Source organism: Capsicum annuum, chromosome 11 (assembly GCF_002878395.1).
Source record: "Capsicum annuum cultivar UCD-10X-F1 chromosome 11, UCD10Xv1.1, whole genome shotgun sequence".
Taxonomy (NCBI): Eukaryota; Viridiplantae; Streptophyta; class Magnoliopsida; order Solanales; family Solanaceae; genus Capsicum; species Capsicum annuum.
The window spans coordinates 35,153,600-35,165,233 of record NC_061121.1 but is presented as its reverse complement, the minus strand read 5'-3'; positions in this window follow the sequence as shown (position 1 = coordinate 35,165,233).

Below are 11,634 nucleotides of genomic sequence, written 5' to 3'. Positions count from 1 at the left end.
TACTTTACGGTCTGTGCAAACTTTATCGGACCCTGAGATCGTTGATGAAATAAAAATAGAATTATTTGGAGCAACATCCATCAGAAGAAAAATAATTTTGGAGGGTGGGCTTGTTGTTGTTGATGATGATAGTATTAGTGGTGCTGCTGTTGGGGCTAATGATACTTCTCTTACAGTTTTTGAATAAAAATCCATTATGATTATGATCATACTGGTTGCACAAATTTTTCTCCAGATTTTGCCATATCTAGCGAGTGTTCTACATGCAAATATCAAGACTGCAAGGCGAAACACAATGGAGTGATTAGTGCTATTAATGCACTAACTGCTTCTGTAAAGGAAATAGCATCTAAGAAGGGTGTCATTCTATCAAAGAGGATTTCATATCCATACACTCTACTAGATATCAAGGCGGATAAGAGGAGAAGGAAAGATACTTCTAAGGCATTATCAAGCATCAAAAAAAGCAAAATTCCAATGCCTTTGTCTCTGTATTTGTCTTGCACCATTATTCAATGTGTTAGGGTCATAGGAGAGCAGCATAAGCTGAAGAAGGTGAATGTACATCATTTGTTCCAACAAACAAACAGGCACATATCTATTTCAATAGCTGATACACTTGTTGAAATTTATCAAACAGATATATACATATGTTGCAACTGTTGTCTAACCTGTTGCATCAGATGCATTATCGGTTGCAACAGATGAGTCTTATGTTGCAACAGATGGGTCATCTATTCAAAATTATCGTAATACTCTAATTTAACTATTCAAATTCATCCCAATAGATGATCTATCTGTTGCAACATGAGGCTCATCTGTTGCAACAGATGGACAATCTATTGTATATTAGTAATTAGCAATGATAACTTTTGGCTTTCCTGATGATGTCACAGTAGAAGCCACTACTGAAGAGCATAATATCACAGTTGATAATTCATCAATTGCTTCCAAAGAAGAAGAAAAAGTGGAGCCTGTCAGTTTGGGAGAATGGAAGAATTACCTGTTTGAAGGATTCAACATCTCAGACGAGGCTCTAAAAAACTAACACTGTTGATTAACAACTATTCAGAATGGATTACCGATGGGTTGTTTAAGTATCATGACGGAAGGTACATAAATCAATTTTTAAATATATTGGTTTATACGATTCTTGTTGTAAGAACGTGACATTAATACATAAATCATCATGTAGAAAATAAAATGACGAATGCTACAAAGTGAACAAATTGAGTCTTGGTTCTGATATGTTCGAATTTATTGTTTCACATCCCGAAATAAAGAATTGGTTTTATTTGATGTCATATCCCCAAACTTGTTGGAATAATAAGGTTTAAATGTCATACATATTACTATTAATTAATACTTTATTTAATTGCATCTACGTATTAATTTTTTCATCACGTAATCTGAAATGTTTGATAATATGTGTAGCACATCGATGTCATTTTTTACTACCTTCAAAAGAAGGTCAAATTGCAAACACAAGAACAATACAGATACACGACAGGCAATTATTTGTACAAAGTTTACATCAAGAATGCCTACAATAGGTATTGTTAACAACAGTCGGAAGTTTCTCAAAATGAGGAATGCTTAATCAACATCATCAAAGGTTTTAGAATTCTTGATGTCTTACCTTGACATTTGGTCGATGAAGTGTACATCTCAATCAATTGTGGTAATGAATTCCATTGGGTGTTGGCTGTCATCGTTCTAAAAAAGAGGCGCATCCAATTTTATGACTTGATGTCGCGAATGAGATGTTTTGGGCCATAGTCTAAGATATAAAAGTTTGCCAAAATATTGCCTACTTACCTTGATACGAGTGGCTTCTTAGACCAAAAGGTTCGTACTGATTGGTTGACGATTGAAGCATACCAAGATAAAATGGTTAATCCATTTGATGTACAATATGTTAAAGGAATTGCTCAACAAATCATTGGTAGCCTATAAGTTTAAGTGCCATAATTTAGTTTCATTTCATAAATTTTACAATGCTTGTATAAACGGCAAGATATGGGTTATCTATTTTTTTTAAATGCGGGGATTTTGGTCTTTTTGTTGCCGCATACGCTGAGTATTTGAGCGATAAATTACAAGTACCAAATGATGAACTTGATGCCGGATTACTCTGCAAAATATATTCTTCTCTTTTATGGAAATACAAAGAAGCGAAAGCTCAAAAACCGTATGCAAGCGACATTAAAGATCCACGATGACCAAAGCCAAATTTCGCAGCACCGGATGAAGAACAACCTGTCCATATTGAGTTGATCATTATAGCTTAAGTCTGTCAATGTAATAACCTATCCTCCTTGGTTTAACTTGTTGATTTATTTGTAGAGTAGATCATTTGTACCCATAATGATTTTTTTATATTTCATTTATTTGTTGAGTTATTTCATGTAATTTCCAAAGGCTTTAACTAATTTTATGATGTATATGAATATAATTTAATCCTTAGTTTTTAATATGTTAATTGAAATGGAATACTAGATTCAAATATCGCAACAGATAATGCATCTGCTGCAACAGAATACATATCTTATCAAATAGATTTAGACATATGTTGCAACATGAGATCCAACACATAGGTCATCTGCTGGAATTTATATAACAGGGCTTCCGACTTTCTTGATTCTTTCCAACAGATAGATTATATGTTGCAACAGATTAGATATCTATTGCGATAGATAGACTGGAAATATCTATTAATGCAATAGATGACCAACCTATTTCAACAGATAATCAATCTGTCACAACAGGTATTATATCTGTTACAAAAGATATACTATCTGTTGCATTTTAAAAATTTAACTTAGCTAGTATAAAAATTATTGTCACTACATGTAAAGTGAAGTGGCTTGAAATGAAAAATTGTTATCGTGTGCATCTCCATCTTTGAACATATTATTCTTTATACATAGGATCCAACCATTTAGTTAGTACCCCATAATCCCAGAACCATTGCATCTTTCACACAATGGCATCGTACATACCGGTCATTTCTATGTCGATCAGCAAATACTCGATGTATGCAAGCGAGTATGGCCCGCACGTTGCACCGGTTTTATTTTTTAGGAGCTGGATGTTCTTATTTCGACCTTCAAAATATCATGATTCCTTCATCAAGACTTCAGTCGGCAAATGATCCATCATCTTACTCCGCGTTAACAACTTGGGCAACAACTTTAAGAGTGGCTGCATGTGGGCTAAAATTGTGTCATCGCTGAAGACAGGTAAGTTGCAGTCATAAACCTTAATATTTTCCTTGTAGAGTAGTATCTCAACAGCGAGAAAAAGTCTGACTTCCACATTCATGATTGCAAGGATTCTCTTTGTCTTGGTTCAGCTCTTGTCGTATGGAGATGGCCTTTTCCCTCTAATATATTTAATCACTTCTTATCCCATTAGAACGTAGAAACTAATTTATCAAATCTTGTTCCACCAAAATCAGCTAGCTTACGGAGATCAGCGTACCTATCCTTAAAATTATTGTAGAAGTTGAGGTCCATTATGCTATCGGCAGCATCATAAGCATCTGGGTAAGCTAATTACCTGCCACTCATGAGGCAGTGAATTTTATCAACATACTGTGGTATAAGAAGATAATTTTTAAATAGGTTAGTAATTGTAAAAGATAAAAATACAGTGGAAAGAATTCGATGCAGAGGGTTCTCTGAATCAGTTCACAGATTACCCAGCCAACGCAACTTATGCAACAGATGTGTATTATGTTGCAATAGAATACCAAGTTGTTGCAATAGATTACACATCTTCTGCGTAGATTATTCTTCATAGAGTAGATTGGAAGGCTAGGTTAGCAAAAGTAAACTTATATTGTCCTCGTATCACTCACGCATATTTGTCATATTTGTGAAGTCTTTGGCGGCAAATGAATACATGGTGTATTATTTTCGAACCTTCGTCCTGCCATTCATGATTTCTTGCAGTTCGTTCTTCTTCTCCTTGCCAAGTGCCACAAATATGTCCACCTTCTTCAGTAGCCCCTGAACTTCAACAACTCTAGGAGCGAGAGGAGTTGTAATTTTTGCTACTTTCCGAATGAAGAGAGTTTGTCTAATTTTTCTTCTCTTCCTCCTAACCTCCACTGTAGAAGTGCATGGATCCCTCACCTTATTAGATGGTATGATACCCCTCCTAGATTTTAACTCCTTAACAGATTCAGCAATAGCCTCTAGCTTTTCAAGGAGTTTATCCTCTCTGTTTTTTCACACTTTCTATTTGCAATGAGAATATAAGGGTGAAGAGTGGTGAGAGGGACCACTATAAGGGTAGGAGGGACCGTGTAGGGGTGAGAGGGACCTGTGCAGGGGGTGTTTTCAAAAGTATTTATTTTTGCTGAGCACCAACATTCTTATAATCATGACTGGCAGTGGCAGCAGTATCAGGATGGATACCACCATCATAAATAACTCCACAGTAACACCCCTAAAAGAAGCACCCAGATCTATTGCAGTTTGAGGTTAGTCATGAAGAGCTTCAACATTAGGCTGACCTTACCTAACTGCTCTTCTTATGGATGTTTCTCTAGCTAATTCCTTCTTTATTAACTCTAGTGTTGGGTCTTCTTTTCTATCAACAAAACCCTGAGTAAGAAAAGAAGTCATCCCCAACTCACCAATGGTAGGGATGATCCAAGAATGCATAACCTATAAAAAAGATAGAAGGCATTTAAATCATATAATAATAATTTGTAGTCAATTGGATTACATAGATGTTAACACAGCCAACTTATGCAATAGACGATCTAGCTGCCACAACAGCTGATCTATAAGTTGCAACAAAATTACAATATATTGCATTAGATTATACATATGTTGTATAATTTGCATCAATTAGGTAATCTGTTGAGTCGAGTTCAGAGAACCAGAGAAATAGATGTTTAATTTGTTGCAAAATATGGATTGTCTGTCGCAACAGATTACCTATCTGTTGCACCAGTTGCAGTTGATGGGTAATTTATCGTAACAGACGACCCATCTGTCGCAACAGATAGAACATCTGTTTTAATATCTTTCTTTGAGGCAAATTATTTTAGTTGAAAGAAGACGTACTATATTATCCAGATGGTTAAAGAGATCATCCTCCTTAATATATTTTTTGTTGCTCTTTGTTGTAGCCAACCACCTAAGGATCCTTGGATGAGAAACCTTATTCGGATAATCCTTGAACTGCTTTCGAAGGGGAGGAATGGCTTTACATGCCTAAGCCTAAAAAACGTAAACAGTAAGCAAGAAAAAAAAAGTCATAATAACTATATTCAATATAAATTAATGGATGAGTAAAAATAGTGATCAATTTTACCATAAAAACCCAGGGAAAGCCATATAGTGTGATCGTCTTTGGGGATAGTTTTGTCAATAAATATTCGACAGTCAAGTAGTAGCTGTCATATCCCCAGGGATAATCGTTGAATTTCTTAAAATCATCAGCAAGCACCAATAAATCATTTTCTATGACTTTTCTGACGTTTGTTGCCAATAAAACGGAATGGACAAACCAAACTAAGAACAACTTCTCACTGTAGTGCTTTGGTATGTTTTTATTCTCGAGATCCGCCATTAAATCATCCCCTTTGTAGATAGGTCCAACAATGCCCAACAACCCATCTTTCTTACCTTGTATTTGTTGGACCCTTTGTGGGGTGTTTCCTTGATGAGAGGTTCTTCTGGATGATCGCATCTCAAGCCCGTCACTATGGCAAACTCTTTCAATCGAAAACAAACCAGCATGCCCCATTAGTTTATCCAGACTCCATCCATAATTTTTTCTTCCCTCCTTTGAATCTTTATCATCCCCTGCATACTTTATCCTGCGCTTGAGAAGGTCATTTGTCATGTCATTGGGAAACGGAGAGTGCGGTCCTCAGACTACTCGAGAAAGTATGCAAAGCAGATCTTCTTAAAAATTCAATCTAAGTTTTCATTCATCATAATACTCCTAAGTTCGTCAAAAGGTTTCCCCAACTGACATTTAAGTACAAGATCACCAAATACTGCGTTAGGGCTATTCATCGGCATCGCAACTCAAAACTTGTCAATACTAATATTTTTGACAGAATCATGCTGGGATTTTGATATTATTTCACGCCCCATTGGTGATAAGAAGTTATCACTTTTCTCAGCTTCATTTTGCCCTGACTAAGATTGTTCTGGAAGTTCCTCCGAATCTATTTGTACTCTACCCTTTTTTGTTTTGATCAAAAGTTAATCAATTTTCTCCACTTTCAGTTTCTTTTCTTTTGGGAGATATTTTTTAAATACAAATAATACAAAAAAAAAATATATTACATTTGATGTCTGCATAATTTTTTAAAAAAGGTAAGACAAATTTCAATAAATTATTCTACGCCACATTATAAAAAAATACTCCAACGAATAACCCATCAGTTGGAACAGATGGGGAATCTGTTTGAAAACCTATTTAATATCTCCTAACAGATCTTTCACCCATTGCAACAGATGGACCACCACCACCACAACCAATGCCACCACCAAGACCACCACAAATGCCATAAATACCAATACCAAGACCACCGACACCACCACCAAAAACACAAATACCGACACCACCAACAACACCATAAACACCATCCAACAACACCACGACAGTTAACAAAACACTGAAACAAAAACTTGGGTTTTCTCGATTGCTTCCTACTTTTTTATTATCAAAACACAAAATTGCTAACCCATTCTCAAAGATAATAGAAGTAAAAGTCTTCTTTTTCATCATTAACTAAAAAGCCCTAATTTTTAGAATAAATAACAAATGTAGAACTCTTCTCAAACTATGTTAAAGAACAAATGTATAACTCTTCTCGAACTATGTTACCTGTGAAGACAAAGAAAACAAAGTCGAAAATAACAACTATATGGTCAAAAATGGGTAGAAAATCGATCTGTGTTGAAGAGTTGAGCAATATGTTGAGTAGTTGTTGTCTGTATTTTTGAGAGAGAGGGAGATGAGCAAGAACTTGATATTTGAAATGAGGAAATTTTTTTTCTGCAAATGGATGATTTGTATGGGTTGATTTGTAATTTTGGAAAAGAATGACAAGTTTTAAAATTATTAATTTGGTCCGAATTGATCTTAATTAATTTTTAAAATTTCAAAAGATATAGTTTTTAAAATATTAAGTTAATGAGAACTCATTTCAACTCAGAGTGATCGATCGACAACTCGGGTCGGGATGAATACAATACCAACACTATGCAAATGCAACGACTCAATTGAAGTTGTTGTTGACCCTGTGAGCTCATTCATTCATACCTAGTTCCACCTAAATCAATTTAGGTACTATTAATCTTAACATTAAGTTAATGAGAACTCATTTCAACTTTGACTGATCGATCGATGACTCGGGTCGAGATGAATGCAATACCAACACCATGCAAATGCAACAACTCAATTGAAGTTGTTGTTGAACCTGTGAGATCATTCATTCATCCCTAGTTCTACCAAAATCAATTGCAATAAAATTTTCTGCAACAAACAACTGAGCTATTGGATATTTTCAAACAGATAATCATACCTATTACAGCAGATGACATATCTAATTTAATTATCAAATAGACATTTGTATCTGTTGTGACAGATGACTGAGCTGTTGAAAATTTTCAAATAGATATTGATATCTGTTGTAACTGATGACATATCTGATTTAGTTATCAAATGGACATTTACATCTGTTTTCACAGATGACTGAGCTGTTAGGATTTTTCAAATAGATATTTATATCTATTACAACAGACGACATATCTATTTGAAAATCTTTTTTGTCTTTTAATTTTAAAGTAATTTTCTGTCCGAGTAGATAAAGTAGTACTACTAAAGGCAGTAAAAAATGTTTCTTGGATAACTCAAAAGCTCATTGAGTAGTCTTGTCTTGTCTTTTCAATGTCACTCATTTTCTTCCTCGTGCCCCTCAAATTATTAATGAATATTAATTAATGATTATTGAAACCCCTAATACTTCCTCTGTTTCATATTAGTTGGCCCCTATTGACTTGCCATACCCATTAAGAAAATATTAATTAGGTGTTTGTTTTACCATATTAGCCTTATTAATTATTCTTTGAAAATATAAATTTGAATAAATACACTTTATTTAGTCATTTAATATTAAGGAGAGTATATCTAGAAATTAGAATTATCTCATCTCTCCTTCAACCCTAAATTTATTTTATTCGTCTCTCATCTTTTTCTTTCTCTCCTCTTTAGGGTTATCACAGTCTTTCTTCTCTCCTCCTTCTCATAAAGATCCTTTCGGATCTTAACCGATCCATATCTTAGATTCCTCGACTGAAATTGTCATTTTGACCCCCTTTTGATATCAAGGTATGGTTCACTGTTGCTCTTTCATTCTCGTCTTCTTCTTTGCAAGTTATTTACATCTGTTTTTATTTAATTACCATTTACCCATATCATATTTTTTAAAAAAATTTGAAGGAACTTTTAATTATTGAATAAATAAATCAAGAATTTTTATTACAATATGAGAAAAAGTCATCTATTGGGAGAATTTTAAAATCCTTATTGGCAGTATCATTTTTTGTATGTATTTTATTTGTTTCTTTGTTGTTGATCTTGTTATTGATGTTGTTGGTGGGGTTGGCATTGTTGGAACATAGGATGTTGCTTCTTTGTTGTTGATGATGTTGTTGGAACAAATATTGTTTTCTTTGTTGTTGATGTTTTATATTTGCTGTTTCTTTATAGTTTATGTTGTTGTTGATGTTGTAACAAATGGAGCAACTATTGGAACAAATCAAACCACCTGCAAAGCTAGTTTGATGTATTCCAATAGACTCCACATCTGTTGTAACAAACTCCACATCTGTGCAACAGACTCTACATATGTTGCATCAGACTACACATCTGATGCAGCAGACTCCTCATTTGATACAATAGACTCCTCATCAGATGCAACAGACTCTACATCTATTACAACAGATAGGTAATATTCTTTCTGTGGCATTAATTTTTTTCTCTTCTTTGTAGATATAAGGAACTAAAAGTAGATCAACTTTTGCTCGACCATCACAAGAGGCTGCAGTAAAGATGGATTCAGAGAAATAAGCTGTATACAAATGGAACCACTTCATATGTGGGAGGTATGTATTACTGATAATGTTATCGTAGAAACACACATGAAGTACACTGATTTTGTGAATGCTATTTTTACCAATTAGTCATAGATCATTTAAATAAGATATCTATAATTTTACAGTTAAATTTAAGGTCCAAACTGATAAGGCTGAAGGACCATAAATATGGTTCTGATACCCTGTTAAGATTTAATGTCAGTTGTTGCTCATGTTTATTTGTCAAGCATTGTGAAGGGATCTAGTTTTGGTGTTATTGTAAAGAGATTCAATAGAGATTGGACTAACTTTTAGGGTGCATTGGACTTTGAGAAGGCCTTTGAAGCCTAGCACTATATCTAACAAAAATGGAAAATCAATATAGTTATTGCCCTATCCCAAATTTATATGGTTGGGTTACTTGGGGTGATATTATACGCCAATAGGTGCATAGGAGAATGCCTTCGAGAGAAATGGGTGGTTGATAAAAGACTATATCATCTGAGATCTAATTGAAAAAGAGACATAGGGTAGAAAGTAACTTCTAGCAAATTTGGCCGATGGAATTATCTTAAAACATGAGAAATCTGAATCAAGTGCAAATATGAAAGTGTATCCGGTAATGTAAATTCGTTTGTTGTCTCGCTAAAAGAAAAATAATACAGTTGGACACTTTGCTAGGGAGCTACGACTAGGTAGTGTAGTCAGAATTATCACCTAGATAAAAAATAATAGAAGACTAAGAAAGCAGCATTAAGGGCATCGAGGGTTGAAATGATGTACAGTAAGTGTAGAAAACTTACGCCAATAGCAACTGCAGTTAAAGTAAGAAATCTAAGTGAAGGCAGTAATTTTTGAATTTTAAATTGTATCTCGTGCCTTCTTGTTTGTGGTTCCGATTAGGTCCACTATTGTTGACCTGATCAGAACCACAAACGTGATTGAAAGGCAAATTGAGTATCATCACTTCCATAGAAATATGGTTATAATTGATTGTGTTTTATAGCCTTAGCATGCTTTCAACCTTTCTTGGAGAAGATCAGAGGCTTGCTCTAGTTTGTGAATTTCGATAATTTTTAAGTTTGCCTCCAGCTTGTCGATTCTGTATCAAGATGGTCGTTGCGGTCTTTAAAGTTGGTCAAGAGTTCCTGATCTCTTGTGAGATCTATTAGGAACACCACCTTCAAAGTTGTGGCATTGAAGAAGGCCTACAGAACTCTTTATTCAGAAGCCTTAAAGGATACATGAAGGGTTGTTGTGATTATTTTAGGTCAAATGTGTTGATGCACATTGAAGATGTGGTCCCAACAGTTGAACAACACACTTTTATCGAGTGTTGCTCAATGCAGCTTGCCCAAGCTATTTGATAAATTAATAAGCAAGGAGTTATGTAACGTTTGATCTAAATCGACTCTACCAAGCCTATCAAACGTTACATAACTCCAGGCTCATTACCCTATCAAAAAACTTTGCTCAAGTTAGTGGACAAATTAAATGAGCTCAATCTCTCAGCCTTTCTGCTGATCGCTCTTCTCAAATATAGATGACCAGATATCCGCTATACAAAAGTCTACACCATCACTAGAAATGCTTGCCAGGGCACAAGTCTTCAGAAGGCATCAACAGTAAACTCTCAATATCAAGTGATATTGAGAGATTACTAGTCATGCCTTCTCAAGACTTTCGCTACGGCAAGAATTTCTGCTGACGACAAGATATCTGTCATGCAAAAGTCTACATCATCAGCAAAAATTCTTGTCGTAGAGAACGTCTTAAGAATACATGACTAGCAATCTCTCAATATCACTTGATATTGAGAGATTACTATTGATGTCTTCTGAAGACTTGTACCCTGGAAAGCATTTCTGGCGACGGTGTAGACTTTTTCATAGCAGATATATTGTCATTTATATTGGGGAAGAGCGATCAATAGAAAGGCTGAGAGATTGAGCTCGTTTGATTTATGCACTAACTCGGTCAAATTTTTTTGATAGGGTAATGAGTCTGGAGTTACGTAACGTTTGATAGGCTTGGTAGAGTCAGTTTAGATCACACGCTACGTAACTTTGTACTTATTAATTTATCAAATTAGTTGAGCAACCTGCATTGAGAAACGCTCTATAAAAGTGTGTTGTTCAACTGTTGGGACCACATCTTCAGTATGCATCAATATATTTTGACCTAAAACAAATACAGCAACCCTCCATGTTTTAAGGCTTCTGAACAAAGTATTCTCAAGGCCTTCTTTAATGCCACAATTTTAAGGTTAGTTTTCCTAATCGAGCTCACAAGAGATCAGGAACTCTATACTAACTTCGATGACTGCAACGACCAGCTTGAATACAGAATCAACAAGCTGGAGGCAAGCTTAAAAATTATCGAAATTCACAAACTAAAGCAAGCCTCTCATCTTCTCCAAAAAATGTTGAAAGCATACTAAGGCTATAAAACACAATCAATTAATCCATATTAGTAAGGAAGTAATAATACTCAATTTACCTTTCAATCACGTTTGTGGTTT